This window comes from Tamandua tetradactyla, chromosome 6 (genome assembly GCF_023851605.1).
Source record: "Tamandua tetradactyla isolate mTamTet1 chromosome 6, mTamTet1.pri, whole genome shotgun sequence".
Classification (NCBI taxonomy): Eukaryota; Metazoa; Chordata; class Mammalia; order Pilosa; family Myrmecophagidae; genus Tamandua; species Tamandua tetradactyla.
Genome location: NC_135332.1, coordinates 22,969,001 through 22,986,063, shown reverse-complemented (window position 1 = coordinate 22,986,063; position 17,063 = coordinate 22,969,001). Strand labels below are relative to the sequence as shown.

The following is a 17,063-nucleotide window of genomic DNA, read 5'->3' as shown; positions in this document are numbered from 1 at the left end:
CCAGTTTAAGTGAGAGAACTAGCACTAGCTTCCAATCTCTCTTTTAATTACTCTTTCTATAAATCAGTATTCAGGAGCCCAAGGCAGGACTTTTCCATAAAGAAATCACATCAAAGACTCAATCAGATCAACTGGACAGTGACAGATTAATCGGCTTCCTCACTAAAGAACTGTAGGAGGATAAGGGAGGAGGTGTCCATAGTACCTCCCTAAAAAATGTATAAGTAAGAAGTCTGGAAAATAATCTTAGATCTTCCGTGCTTTGATCAAACAGTGCATTCGACGTCTATTATGAATGATAAAATTCCTTAAGCGGCTCTCCTTAGAATTGTGCTTCCTTTTAATGAAGTCTTTCCAGGCCTGCTAACATCTTTCTTTTTCCATATAACAAAGCCAAACTTTGAAGGAGACCAGGAACACTGGAGAAAATAGTATCAAAAAGGCTGTTACATTTACCATTAGTCCACACAGAGGTAACTCACAGAAAATAACCAGTCTAATTTTAAAAGCAATCTGAAGGTGACGTTATTGCCTAGGCCAAGGAGTAATTTTTTTCCATAAATTACAGAGGCTCTCAATGTCTGTGAGATTCCAAACAGAGTAGAGAGGTTATCCTGGAGGTTATTCTTACGCACTAAATAGATATCACCTTATTAGTCAAGATGTAATGGAGAGGCTGGAGGGAACCGCCTGAAAATGTAGAGCTGTGTTCTGGTAGCCACGTTTCTTGAAGATGACTGTATAATGATATAGCTTTCACAGGCTATTGTGTGATTGTGAAAACCTTATGTCTGATGCTCCTTTTATCTACCTTATCAACAGATTACTAAAACATATGCCATAAAAATAAATAATAGGGGGAACAAATGTTAAACTAAATTAGATTAAAATGCTAGTGATCAATGAAAGGGAGGGGTAAGGGGTATGTATGTATGAATTTTTTTCTGTTGTCTTTTTATTTCTTTTTCTGAATTGATGCAAATATTCTAAGAAATGATCATAATGATGAATATGCAACTATGTAATGATATTGTGAATTACTGATTATATATGTAGAATGGAATGATTATATGTTAAGCATGTTTGTGTTTGTTTTATTTACTTATTTTTTAAAAACTAAAAATTAAAAAAAAAAAAAGTACAGAGGCTCCAGACCACGAAGAAATCTCATTGGGAAAAAAAACACTGACACACACAAAGCAAGAGGCTGCCGTTTTAAAAAAAGAAAGAATAATTCCGCATTTATTCATTTGCTATTAATGATAAATTCTATCATAAAGAGCACCACTTGGAATATCTTAAAAACAACATTGTGATTATTTTTCAAAAGGTACATAGCAACAGAACATATGCTGATATGATGTTCTTTTGAACTTCTTTTTGAAATAAAATTACCTAAGTACAAGTTTTCTCTTTTTTAGTTTGCTTCAAATGGGGCAGATTGTACAATATGGTTGACCTGTACATGTACTGGTATTTCTCAATAAAAGTGTTTAAAAAAAGCTTTGAGGGAGAAGAGAAAGGGGAGTCATTGTTTAATGGACACAGAGCTGCTATTTGGAGTGATGAAACAGTTTTAGTAAATGATGGTTATGATAGTAGCATGACCTTGTGAATGTAATTATGGCCACAAAATTGTACACTTAAAAATGGTTAAAATGACAAATATTATAAGTATGTTACCACGATAAAATGTTTTAAAGACTTCAAAAAGGGGGAGAGGCAAATATTATTTTAGAATCCATTAATTGTCAAGAACTTTTTTGTTTTTCATTTCACTACAGAGGAGACAATTTCAACTAGAATACTAAATATCCTCCCTTAAAAGATTGTCATCCTCAGAGAAAGATCTACAGACACTATCATTGTTACCTGGCAAATGGAAAAGAGAAAGAAAACACGTATCAAATCAGTGTATTCATGTGACGGAAAAAAGTGATGCTTACATTTTCTAAATCAAAGCTTAAATATACGTTCTAAATTTTATAGGTAATTTTATTTCTACAATGACAGCAGCTCTTGTTAAAATGTGAATGCATTATGAGCTGTCATAACAGAAGAGAGAATAGGGCCAAAAACCCACTGATCACCTGTAGGACAACCCCTCATGAACCATTTTTATTTTAAAACACTAAAAATATTCCACAAAACTGGCTAAAGAACTAGACTGTAGTGGAACACTATTTTAAAGAGACAGACTATGAATAGAATGATTGGGAAGAAAATATTAAAGGATGATTGGGCAATCATAATTTTGCAATCAACCACATTTTTTTCAGAAAGAGAAGACAAATGACTTCCCTAAAGAAATAAATCAGAAACTAACAAGATTCTGAAATGACTAAAACCTGGTTTGGATTGGCAGCACATGTAAAAACATCACAATTTATATATGCAGCCCTTGCCCTTACAAAGATCCATTCAACTATAAAAATTTATTAAGTCCTACCAGGTACTGTTCTGGGCACTGGCCTGTAGAAGTGAACAATACAAAGTCCTACACTGCACGAATTACCTAAACAAAATAATAAAACCTTACTAACTGGAACTTCTGGCACTGAGGAGGAAGAAAAGGGAACAATTGCGGAGCCAATTCACAAACAAGTCCAACAGTTTAAAAACCTCTAAAGTTGGCTTTAAAGGCAGACTCTACGAAAGCAGAAGTAAACATAAAAGCAACTAAAGCAAATAAATAAAATAAAAATCCACTTCCAAAGGCCATTAAACTGATAAAAGACCAAGAACCTGACTTGACATCTTTATCAGTCAGAATCTTAAACAGAATTCAGATTACCCAATAGTACAAAATTATAATTTATTCTTACCATGGAATGTTTAGTGACCTATGCAACAAGCAGACTGACTTGATTTTCAAATGTAGCTAAGGGCACAAAAGTTTTAATTGTGACCCAAAGGAAATTCTACTCTTCCACCTTTCCAGAGTGCCAAAGCTGGCTTTCTAGGACAAAAGAGTTCAATTTTAACCAACATAACCTAGTATACCAATAAAAAGGGACAGAGATGAAGTGAAAAGGCTTTAGCCAAAGTGTTATGGAACTTGAATGCTAAAGCTGGAAAGGATTTCTCATCCAGGATGACAGGAGACCCTAAAAGCCCTTAGACAGACAGTGACAGAAGGAACTCATGAAATACTTTCAACTGGAAAGGAAAACAAAAAAAGCCCTAAAGGAAATCATGCAAAGGTAAAATTAACTGATTTTTTTTTAATGGGAAAGCCAATTTTATAAATATTAATTTGGGGGTAAAATAGCACAAAACATGGAGCTCAGAGAAAGGGGGTGGGGGTGAGGAAAGTCCTTTGCTTTTTTTAAAAAAAAAAAAGTTGGGTAATACTTTTCTGTTCTGAGTTTGACTTATATTTGTATCCTAAATACCTTGCACAGTACCTGGCACAGAGTAGCACTTAATTAAAATGTATTTGTTGAATGAAAGAATATATTCATAGTGGGACTCAAACTTGTTCGGATGTTGATATTTAATCATGGTATTATCTTATTAAGTAGAAGATATGATTATATTATACATGTCTCCATATCTCAAAAAATATGCAGGCAATTATAAAGAAATATTAGTTGAGCTTTGCATTACTACTAGTTAGAGGCTTGCTCAATTTTTTTTGCTATCTGTTGCCACCCATTAGCAATGGGAGGTAGGCATCAACTGTTTAAGAAAAAATTATTGCAGAAAGAAATTACACTTAAATTATAAACACAAATTTTTAAAAATCTGAATTGGGAAGTTGCCATAACTGATTTCACTGCTGGAAAACCTCAATCCAACCCATATAACAATGGTGTTTTCCAGGAAATTAGTTTAGGACAAGTGGTCTATTAGAAATTCTGAAAAACATTTTCCTCTTTTTAAAACAGCTCCTGGTGAAAATAAACTGTTGCCCAAATTCAAGTATTTAGAACAATTCTACACACATGTAGGTGAGCTAAAAATTGTGGCCTCCAAACTATATGGATAACTCTTAATTAACAAATTCCAAAAGAACGATAACTTGGAACTCAGGGGATCCGAAATACAGCTGCCATTAACTGGGCATGTCATATATATTACTTGAGTTTCTTTCATGATCCTGAAATACAGGAATTAGAGACTTTAATGATCTTTAAGGTTCATTCAATTCTAAAGTTCGAAAACCAGAAAATATTTGGGGGAGTTGTAGATGTAGTCTTTCCTGTGGTATTGTAGTAATTCAACTATCCAATGTTTCTTTAGACCTACATTCTCTACTGGTTAAGTTTTCATTAACGACACTGAGAAATTTCCCTTACTATTTCAGGATCACTTTATAATTCCCTGAAAGTTTTCAGTATTCCTTCAACTGCTTGCTCCTCTTTTACACTCCACAGTAACACTCCCTTTCCATCTTTAATTTATTCTTTCTATATTTTCTAGGTAGTCTTTTAAAAAAGCTGAGCTGCAAAATCTCAGTTCTCCAGTAAGAGATAATATCTAAACATACGTGAATTCTGACAATCAGAGTTTGAATCTCAGACACCTTTCCTGCAAAATGGAAATATAATCCCCAGTCTCAAAACTGGCATGTACATCAAAAGAGATAACAAATGGAAGATGTTTCTAAAACCATCAATCACTACATATATAGTTTTTAAAACCATCAATCACTATATATATATATATAAAATATTAACCCAAATATTTCCTCAAGGCTTCGGATAAGTGAATTATGTACCCCCCCAACTTAGCAGTTTGAAAATCAACATTTGAAAGATACTCTAAAACAGGAGTGGTGATAATTTCTAACATTTTATATATAATTTGGTGGTCATAAAACAACCCTCTTTTTTTATTTTTTATTTATTATTATTATTATTATTTTTATAGCTCAGATGCAGCTTAAAACAACCCTCTTTACAGATGGAGAAAATTATTACCCAAGATCAATTATCAAAATATAACTAAAACAGTCCTTCCCATATATCATTCTATTACCAAATGAATGACTACTGAGTTTGAAAAACGATGTTAAAAAAAAAATTAAATACAAGCCAAAAGAATGAATTTGTAGATGTACAATTTTAGCAAGACTTTCTCCAAATTAAACATATCATTTAAGAAAATAAACAAACATTATTTAAAGTTTACATTTTGCTATTACCATCACACAAGGGAAACAAACAGCACATATGCATGTGTAGTGAGTGGCAAAAAATATTAATTCATAGTATTAATTCATTGTAATAGATGAAGCTTGTGCAGAATGAGTTAAATTGAGAAAATCAAGTAGACTGAAATTACTCAAAAAACAACAACAAAAACATTACTTCATTTGGAATCTCTGCTAAGAGCCCAGAGATCTTAGGTTATCTCTGGAGATTTTTCTCTCCTAGTTTTTCAAATTCTATGATTTCAAAAGCTTTGAAAGAATTTTTGTTCCCTCTTAGTTCTTGATTAGCTGAATATTGGTTTACTAGGGAATTCTAAAATTTTCAACTATTTCTATCTGATTGGAGGATTCTACGCATAAGAAACCATATCACTAGATATCCTATATTGCTCACTTAAACAATTTTCTTGGAGTCTCCACTTTCTTCCCTAAGTAAATAAATATCCTATACAATTGAGTTTTATTTTAATTACAAATTAACCTAAGGCAAGAAGTCTATATATAATAAGATAAGAAACTACATAAATCAGACTAGGGATAAGACTATAAAGAAAAACAGTAAGCATTATAGTACTTCAGACAAAAAAATCACTCACATGAGTACGAATACTAAATCATACTGATATTTCTTTTTAGTCTCCAGTGTCTTGGAGCACCTAGAAGGAAAAACCTGAAACTGGGAATTGTAACCCATACCAAACATTGAAAATTGTTCCAGAACTACTTGTCAAACTGTACTTCAAAATTTATTGCTTTTTTGTATATATGTTATATTTCACAGTAAAAAATGTTAAAAAAAAAAATCACTCACATTTTTTGGATGAATAAAAGAGCCAACGTCCACCCTACCCACTATAATGAAGGTGATTTTCTTAGAAGTCTATTTTATTCATGTGGCCTAAAACAATGTTTTTCTAGCTGTGGTCTACTCCATTTACATCAGAACTACTTGGAGATGAGAGTTGGGGTGGAGTGTTATCTGCTAAATTACAATTTCCTGAATCCCAGCCCAGACTTGCTGAATTGTGCTAGCTGGGAACCTACTTTTTAAACAAGAACCCAAAATTATTCTGATGCTCACTAAGGTTTGAGAACCATAAGACTAAGGGAAAAAAACACTGAAGTAAAGGTCACACTTGAACCTTAAGCACAGATCCTGTCCTTAGCAGTCTCACTATGGATAAACACTTAAATTTCTCAACCTCGTAAGTGGCAATATTCTCCACTCTACATATCAGAGAAGAAAATGAGATGGTATTCAGGAGAAATTAGAATTTAAGGGATGATTATAATTGCTGAATCATTATATATAGATATTCCTTTTTGCTTTCTGGCATACTGGAGCAGACAGAAGGAAATACCTGGAATCTTTGAATTCTAACCCAGCTGCCTTGATCTCTGATAATGGCTGTATAGACTTTTCCACGTGCCCATGCAATTGTAAAAACCTTGTGACTAATCTTCACCTGCATCCATTTATCCAGTTAGAGTTTGTGATCACTAAAGACAGCCCCTAATGTTTATTAATGAAGGTCCTGGGTCAGTACAGAACTAACCCACCCCAAATCCAAAGTTATCTTGATAATCAGACTTGATCTAACCAAAATGGGGCCTCCTGACATGCGCAGTAGCTTAGACTTTAACCTGCAAGTCACCTATACCTCATTATAGTACTAAAAAATCACACCCATCATATTAATGCCGCCATTTTCTTACATATGTTCTGTGACTAAGCATGTAACCAATCTGCACATGCTCAATAATTAGACTGCTTCTAATTACATCATATGGGGCTACGGTACTCATTATCCTACAACTTGCCCTTCTTTTGATTCTTATAAAACAATCAGAAGAACCACGGTTGCTCAGCAGGCAGAGTTCTCACCTGCCATGCCAGAGACCGGGGTTCAGTTCCCGGTGCCTGCCCCCACCAAAAAAAAAAAATTGAGGGGTAGGGGAGGAACAATTAGAATAACTGCAGTTTGGGGAGACAGATTTTAGCCCAACAGGCCATCTGATCTCCTGCTACAGGCCTAGAAATAAACTTTTTCTCTCTTTGAAACCCAGGTGTCTCAGGACTTGGTCACTTGGGTGCATCAGGCAAAAGAATTTATCATTTCTGTCCAGTAACTCTGGTACATAAAACATAAATTCTGTAATACTTCTATTTCTCATCCCCATCCTGTACATCCAGGAAAAAGATGTGAGTTACAACTTACACATTGATTCAAAGCACAGGTTTGGTACCATGATTCTACCATTATTTGCTATAAGACCTCAGGAAAACTCTGTCTCTCAGAGTGTCTAGTTTCTGACACCTCAAAAAGGATTTAGATCAGAAAATATGTGCACAAGTACTCAGTAAACACTAAACCCAGTGAACAACGGCTTCCTAGTCAGATACATGCATGAAGTGATTGTACGGTGTTTCCAATTGTTTTGTCATCCTTCAAGTCTTTATCAGCTTATACCCAAACAACTTTCTAAACTGGCATTCCATCTTCACCCTCAGACATACTTTGACCAGACAAATATTTGTACTTCTACTACATATGTCTGACTGGAATGATGGAAAAAGGAATAAATTACAAATCAGAGAATTGTGGTTCTGGTTTCATATTATCACTAACACATTTTAGAACGCTAAACTTAAAATTTCTTCATCTGTAAAATGAGTTTTAGATTAAATTATCTTAACTATCTCTTTTTCCTATGAGAGTCTAACAATACCCCTTCTTTGATTTTTTAAAAAAAAAAAGCCTTTGGCTTACAAAATAAAGTTTTAAATTCTTGGAGCAGCATTCAAGCCTTCCACGTTCAGTATGCTAGTTAAAAGCATGGGTTTTGAATCTTGGGGATCACCTCTATGAAGCTTATTCCTGCAAAGGAGAGGCTAAGTCTACTGATAATTATGCCTAAGAGTCACCCCCCCCAGGAAACCTCTTTTGTTGCTGTCTCTCTAAGCCAACTTGGCAGGTGAACTCACTCCCCTCCCCCCACTACATGGGTCATGACTCCCAGGGATGTAAATCTTCCTGGCAAAGGGGGACAAAAATCCCAGGATGAGCTGGGACATGGCAAAGAATTGAGAAAGCCTTTTTAACCAAAAGGGAGGAAGGAAGAAATTAGACAAAAAGTTTCAATGGCTGAGAAATTTCAAACAGAGTTGAGAGGTTATTCTGGAGGTTATTCTTACGCATTATATAGATATCCCTTTTTAGTTTATGGAGTATTGGTGTGGCTAGAGCGAAGTATCTGAAACTGTTCAATTGTGTTCCAGTAGCCTTGATTCTTGAAGAAGATTGTATAACTATATAATTTTTACAATGTGACTGTGTGACTGTAAAAACTTTGTGTCTAATGCTTCTTTTATTCAGGGTATGGACAGATGAGAAAAAAAAAGGATAAAATTAATAATAGGGGGAGATAAAGGGTCAAATTGGGTAGCCTGAAATACTTTGGGTTTGGGTCAATGAGAGGGGAGGAGTAAGGGGTACGAAATGTATGAGGTTTCTCTTTTTATTCCTTTTTCTGGAGTGATGCAAATGTTCTAAAAATGATCATAGTGAAGAATACACAACTATGTGACGATATTGTAAGCCATTGATTGTATGATATTCAGTAATATAATACTGTATGAGTGTGGATAATTCTCAATAAAAATATCTTTTTTTTTAAAAAAAGAGCATGGGGTTTGGAGCCAAAGAGATCAATACCTTAATTCTGATTCTGTAGTTTACTGTTCTTTGTTTTTGTTTTATCCTTGGGCAACCTACTAAACTTCTTTATGCTTCAGTTTCATCTTATACAAAATGGGAAAAACAGTATGTCACAAGCTTGTTTTAAGAATTCAGATAATATTTAAGTGCTTAGCACATCGGAAATAATAAGTATCAGTTCTATGCCTGTTCTAAATAATCTTCTATTACTGCCTTATTTTGGGGGGTTGCTTCTGCTAAAAAATGCATGAAACCCACTGTCCTAATGGCATGCTCTTCTCCAGCCAACCATGCCTACTGCTTGCCAACTGTAATCACCTTGGATGCACCACTACCTCCTTCTGTAACACCTATTTCTCCCTCCTCAAGACTACTCTGTGAAGTCTTCCTCACTCATTCCTTCTTCTGAACCTTCACAGCATATACTCTTTAGATTTTCCCCCTTCATCTCCTAAAATAAATGGCAAACCTTCAGTAAGGGCAGTTATCTTAGAATGGTATTTATTTCCTTTGTTATGGTCTCTTGAACATAATATTCAATAAAGTGCAACTAATTCCAAGTTATTCTTCACCAGTGAGTGCCACGATAATGTCCCATCTGCTACTCTAACTAGTTCACCCTATCTTTTCTTACTAAAAAAAAAGTACTAGTCATTAAAACCCATTACATAAAGGTATTTTTGTGCAGCCTTCGATTAAAAATGAGCGTATAAAGCCAGAAACAAAAGAACAACAATAGGATGATCTCCTTTAGAAAATGCTTATAAGAAAACAGGGGCCTAGGTTGTAAGCTTTTATAGCAGACACATTTAGTCTGGAGTGGTAATTATTATTTCTGGATTTCGAGAGGCTGTTTTATTTAAATACACATATATATAACCTGATACTTAGAGATAAGAATGAAACCGATCAGGTTGGGATTAAAGTAATTCAGAACACAGGGGTAAGGAAGACATTGTCTATATTTTAAAACTACACATATACCTACTCTTTGAGACAAAAGGAAGAAAGGTGTATTTGGTCTGGGACCAAGTTTTCTGTAGCATGTAATCTAACTCAATCTATCTGTATAGCTCATTTGATCAACTGAAACACAGTGAGCCCAGAATACGAAAGAGGTCCTTTACTCTTGTATAGTAATGCCTAGATACATCCTACAGTACATTGAGCAGATAATCAAAAAGTACTGGCAAAGTCTCTTGAGGGATGGGAGAAAAAATATGGAACTATTAAACTTTACCATCAGGAAATCCCCTGGTACTGTGTCAAACTTGAGGGACACCCAAATCAACAGGCCAAGCCCTTGATCTTGAGGACTGCTCTTGTGAAGCTTATGTAGGTAGCAGAGAAGCTTAGCCTACCTATCGGTATGCCTAACAGTTACTCCGGAGGACCTCTTTGGTGGCTCAAATGTGGCCTCAATCGCTCTATGCCCCACTCTGCAAGTGAAATCATTGCCCTCCCCTCTACGTGGGACATAACATATAGGGATGAAAGTCTCCCTGGCAGCATGGGAGATGACTCTTAGGGATGAATCCTGCCATGGTACCGTTGGATCAACAATTCCATTCTGACCAAAAGGGGGGAAAGAAGGGTAACTAATAAACTATCAGTAGCAGAGAGAATTCAAACAGAGTCAAGAGGCTACTCTGGAGGTTGCTCTTATACAAGCTTCAGTTAGACACTGCTATCTATCATAACCTACCAACCCCAACCAGGACCATTCCAGTCAATTCCAAAGAACACCGAGGGCAATATATAAGATTTCACAAGGGTTCCATGCACTAGTATAACATTCCAGAAACCTACAACCTCCAGGGGAACCCTGGACCAGGTAAGTTCTGACTCTCCATCAGATAGTTCCATTTCCCTACCCTATATTACTGACAAACCCTTACAACATGAAAAATTTAGAATGGCCACAGGTCAAATACTCCTAAAGATAGGAACAGAAAGATCAAAATCATTAAATTGATAACTTTTAGTCTCTAGTATCTTAGACATTAAGCTGATATCTCTTTTAGTCTCTAGTATCTTAGAGTAGCTAGAAGTAAAAACCTAAAACTGTGGAATTGTAATCCACGTCAAACACTGAAATATGTTCTACAACTAATTGTGGTGCTGCCCAATTTATTGCTTTTTTGGTAATACGTTATTTTTCACAAAAAAGGAAAAAAAGTCAATTGTGATGATAAAAAAATATTTATGCCTTCTAGCCACCTATATTCTGGAGCAGCTAGAAGGAGAAATCTGAGAGGATCGTATGGTAGCCCATGACAAACTCTGGGATCTGTCTGGTAATTACCTCTTGAAGGGTGCTTTGAAAACTATTGCTTTTTATTTCTTTGCTTTGTACATATGTTATATTATACAAAAAAAGTTAAAAAAAAAAAAAGACCGTATAAAATATATGTTGCATTTAAACAAGTGCTGTTTATATACTTAACAGAGAGATCTAAGTTTTCACACTGTTAAGAACATTTACACATACTTTTATTTTTCCTCATTTGATTTGTGTTCAAATACTGTCAAACAGCTTTCATACTTCAAGTAAAGCTTAAATAATGGCATATTAAAAAAAACTACTAAAAGATAAATTAGCCTACATTATTTTTTATAATCTTCATTTGAAAAATCTGCCACTTCTTTTCTGTTATGAACTTAACATATATTCAGTATTTTTTCTTGTATCCTTTAAATATGATGATCTCTATACTGAAAAACAAGTAATCTCTATATGGGTATGAGTTCACCTTTCCCCCTTCACTTCTTCCCTAATCTCTTCCCCTTTCCATTATAGTCCTAAAACCTAGACCTTACCTTTGACTGCCAAATCCTGACTAATTCTTTTTACTATCTGGGCTTCAATACTTTTATTTATATTAACTAAATTCTATTAAGAAAGCCAAAAGCTCTGTAAAACCAGAAACTTTTTAATTCTGAATCACAAATTACTAAATTAATGCTTGCCTTTCACAAATGTATAAAGATCCCATTTGATTAGTAGAGAAAAGAGGCCATTATAGATAACTACAAGTTCTTTCAGCTAGACCAGCTCTGTGGGTTTCTGACAATCCACAGCTTACTTTCCCAAACCATTTCTACATATAATGGTAGAAACACTGATTTCAAAGTTAGCCTTACGTTTTGACTCAGCAGCTGTGTGACTTTTACAACAGATCATTTCTTCATTTATAAAGTGAGAATACTGATAACGTAAACAAGACAATGTAAAACACCTACAATCTAGGTCAATATCTACCATGTAGTAATGCAGTTGGTAAACATTACTTTCTTTTCCCAAAGGAAAACATGAATTTTGAAATTCATGTTTGGCCTATAGTAGGCCAACTTATCTTTTGCAAAGTTTATATCAGAAAATGCATTATGTCACTGTAATATTAAGGTACAGATACTTTTCTCTCAACCAGAGAATGTTTTTTCTTTCTTTTTTTTTTTTTTGAGAATGCTTTTTCTTAAGAGATTAATGACGTTTTTAAGATCAACAACCTAATTTAATGTTAAAGTCTAAATTGTAACATGCCTATTTCTATCCCATTGCACTGAATTCAACTCTAGTTTTCCTTCCATCATAAAATATAGAATAAATATAACTGAGGCTTATCATATGTAGGTTTTATTCTACTGCATTTACCATTTATTTCCTAACTAAAACTAGAGTTGGGGGTGGGGGGGTTGTTCATAAAATGAAAACAAACAAACAAAACACAATGCCTTTAACCCTGCTGTCTTCACTCTGTCTACTCTAGACTTTTAAAAAAATAATTATTTTCTACATTTATGAATGATAATATCAACTTTTAAAAGTACACTATAAAAAGCAACTCACCTCACATTTTCATATGGGGTGAACCCATTTATATGGGAAGAACCCTTTTAATATTTTCAGTAGAATGCCTAAGTTTTAAGATTCAACGTATAAAGAATGTTCATCTATATCAGTGTAATATGCTTGAGCCAACTTTCTATAAAGTAAAATTTTAATGTTTCAATCTCTAAAACTTAACACAGCATTTTTTAATGTAATATATATGTATTTTTTAATTAATTATAAAAAATTAACAAACAAAACAATAAGATATCATTCCATTCTACATATATAATCAGTAATTCTTAGTATCATCACAGTTGTATATTTATGATTTCTTAGAACATTTGCATCGATTTAGAAAAAGAAATAAAAAGACAACAGAAAAAGAAATAAAACGATAATAGAGAAAAAAAGTTACACATACCATACCTCTTACCCCTCGCTTTCATTTACCACTAGCATTTCAAACTAAACTTATTTTAACATTTATTCCCCCTATCATTTATTTTTATTCCATATGTTCTACTCTTTTGTTGATATGATAGATAAAAGGAGCATCAGACACAAGGTTTTCACATTCACAGAGTCTCATTGTGAAAGCTATATCATTGTTCAGTCATCATCAAGAAACATGGCTACTGGAACACAGCTCTACATTTTCAGGTGGTTCCCTCCAGCCTCTCCACTACATCTTGAATAACAAGGTGATATCTACTTAATGCATAAGAATAACCTCCAGCATAACCTCTCGACTCTGTTTGGAATCTCTCAGCCATTGACACTTAGTCTCATTTCGCTCTTCCCCCTTTGGTTGCAAAGGTTCTCTCAATCCCTTGAAGTTAATTCTCAGCTCATTCTAGGGTTTTTCTCAGTCCCTTGACGCTGAGTCTCAGCTCATTCCAGGATCTCTGTCCCACGTTGCCAGGAGGTCCACACCCCTGGGAGTCATGTCCCACGCAGAGAGGGGGAGGGTGGTGAGACTGCTCTTCATGTTGGCTGGAGGGAGAGGCCACATCTGAGTAACAAAAGAGGCTCTCTTGGGGGTGACTCTTAGGCCTAAATTTTAAGTAGAGTTGACCTATCCTTTGTGGGGTTAAGTTTAATATGAACAAACCCCAAGACTGGGGGCTCAGCCTGTAGCTTTGGTTGTCCACACTGCTTGTGAGAACACCAAGAATTCTACTTGGGGAAGTTGAATTTCTCCCCGCTCTCACCATTCCCCAAACGGGGCTTGCAAATACTTTTCCACTCACTGATCAAATCACCCTGGGATTCATCGGGGCATCACTCTGGACAAACCAACAAAATCTCATATCCTACCTGAGATTCCAAGTCACAGCATTTTTTAAGAAAAAGATATGTGGATCATCTGTATATATATTCAAATAAAACTAGAACTTTGGAAAAACTAAGTACCAACAAAAAGGATGAACATGTCACTACATAGAAAGCAACTATTTGCTAATACCATATTAACTGATAATCATGAAGAAATGTTTAAGCATTTTATAACCTACAAATTTTTAAAAATTCATAAATGGGCATTTTTCTGTTTCAGTTATGATTTGGAAATAGGTTAGGGGTTGGTGTTGACATGTAAACCATTAAAAATAATAGTCCTATTTTTATACATAGCTCCTTTGTGTGTCAATGGTGTACAACAAAACAGAAAACCAAACAACAAACAAACTCTAAGCTCTCTGACAAGTCCTTGCATTTTGAATTCAGATTTCAGAGGTTTGAAGCTCTATTTGTAAGAAAAACTTAAACGCTTTTCTAAAGAGTACAAAACAAATTTACTAATATATTAGAAAGCTACAGAATAACTCCTAGCAATATCAAATATAAGATTACTAAGATGTTAAAGAGTATAAATATCTCATTATTCTTGGCAGATGAGATGATGCTTGAGCAAACAGGTTGACAGTATTTTTGCCAATCACAGCTACATCATAACCAGGGTAAATTTATAGTTTGCATTCATCGTTGGTGATAAAAGATATTTCATATATTATAGTTTCAAGGGACATCTTGCATTTCAAGTGTCTAAGACAATACCTGGCATTAGGTATGCAACTATAAGATGTCTCTTGAAAAAAATCAGTAATAGAACAGTGAAGTTAAAATTTAGAAAAATATTTATCTTTTACTTTTAACATACATAATCAATACTGAAGAAATATCACTGTTAAAAATTAAAAGTAAAATAAATCAGTGGAAAATATCAATTCCAGTATCAGTAAAGGATCCTGGCATGAAGCAAACTTATGGAACACTAAATTGGGTATTTTGAAAAGAACTTAATGAAGCGTTTCTTCACTAAGGTGCAACCAGTATTCAAGAAAAAAAAATAATAATAATAATAGGAAACAGACTCCCAGGTTGGGTTTTCATACAGGATATCTGATTTTTAGGAATGAAATACTGATTTTAAGTAGGAGGTGCATACATACATATAATTTAACACATATGTTAGTCTACCATACATACACACATACTGCTCTGTACCTTGCTTTTTTACTTAATATATCTTGGAAGTTGTTTCATACTTCTTGAGTATATACTAAATGACCTTGATCCTTTTAAAGAACATAGTTTTTCTTTATATCTTTTTAGTATTCTATTTCTTCAAATCTTAAGTGCTACTAAACCATAAAACACACTATTTTATGTGCCACTAAGAAGAAAAAAGCTACCAATTTAACTAAAATGCCACTGATAAAAGATGTGATTTTTTATTAAAACATGAAAAAATGTCTCAGAATCAATAAAATATGATAGACTGTTTCCAATCTTTTATTATTAAGAGTGTTAAAATGGATAACCCTGTGCACTACAAGAGTAAGTTCAGCATAGATACATAGAAGTAGAATTGCTGGATCCAAGGATATATACATTTTAATCTTCAAGTAATCATACAAATTATTCTCTGTAGTGGTTTTGACCATATAAATCCTCTCTAGTGAATTTCTTTCCATATTCTGTCCAAGTTAATTTTACCTTCTCCAATATGGTGGAATCTCATCTTATTATGAGATGGCTTGAGATTATTTCCATATGTTTAAAGGCCATCAGCATCATTTTTCAGTAAACAATGTTCCCTTCCCTCTTTTCTATTTAAGTTGTAGGTCTTTGTTTTTGGGTTGTAGGTGTTTTTCCTACTGAAATATACTTGAAGAAAATTTGTTATTTTTTTCTGTAATGAGGTATTATAGATATTTTCCCCATTTTCTTTTTTTAGAGAACAAATAATACTCTTAGAACCACCAAAAATGGATATATTAATTAGCATAACCATAGGTATATTTAAATAAAGTATCCACATAATCACTGTAAAGCCTGTGTTTGCGCAGTTTCATAAATTCATTTAAAATTAAGGTAGCAAGGAAAAAATCTACAAATTCAAATAGCAAAGATCTTAAATTCTAAGTATTAAACACTAACTTAGATACCATTTGATCATCAGCCAAAACTGTGAATGGTCTCAAAATATCAAGTAGAAAGTTCTTACAAATATCTGCATTGCTACAGTAATGATAAAAATCTGCATTGCTACAGTAAAGACCTATGAAGATACAAATATTTTTACAATTAATATATGGAAATTTTAACCACCTAAAATGGATATCTTAGTTAGCTTATCCATAGGCATATTAAAAAAATCTATGTAATCATCACTAAGGCTTTTTGTACAATGTTTCATAAACCAATTTAAAATCAAAACAAGGAAGGAAAAAATCTATAGATGTATATATATATCAGAGTTTCTTGAATTCTAAATATTAAACTATCTTAAATACCATTTGATTTTCAAACCTGTGCATTCTCAAAATATCAAGTAAAAAGTTATTACAACTTTGCTATACAGTAGTGAGTTATGTTACTAAATATTTTCAAATTTTTTATTTCAGGAATTTATTTTATCTAATATTACTATAACTGCTTTTTTTAAACCACTTTTGATGTTGTTGTTATAGTTGTTGTAAAATATAACATATATACAAAGAAAACACAGTTTGCTTTTTACCAATTTTATGATGCAATGTAGCCAAATTTATCATTTCAAAATGGCTTTTGGGTTAAACTCAGAAAGGTTTTCCTTAGTCCAAGATTATTAAAATAAATATTTCCCCATTGTTCATGCTAAATATTTTATTATTTCACTTTTTACATTTCAATCTTTGATTAATCTGGAATATATTTTGGAGTAAGGTACGATAGGAATCCAATTTTTTTTCCAGGGTTCCTAGTCATTTATCCCAACATCACTGTTGAGTGACTGACGCCCTTTTTAGATGTTGTAAGCTAGACTCAAATAGAAATGACTAGTGAGTTCAGAATTAGTGGCTCAGAC

The 17,063-nt window shown here is 33.7% G+C and overlaps 1 protein-coding gene across 6 annotated transcripts in view; it reads right to left on the bottom strand.

The window, feature by feature from the left end:
- The window catches only part of GPATCH8 (G-patch domain containing 8), a 168,154-nt gene that overhangs the window by 98,989 nt on the left and 52,102 nt on the right, over nucleotides 1-17,063 (bottom strand). The window lies entirely within an intron of this gene.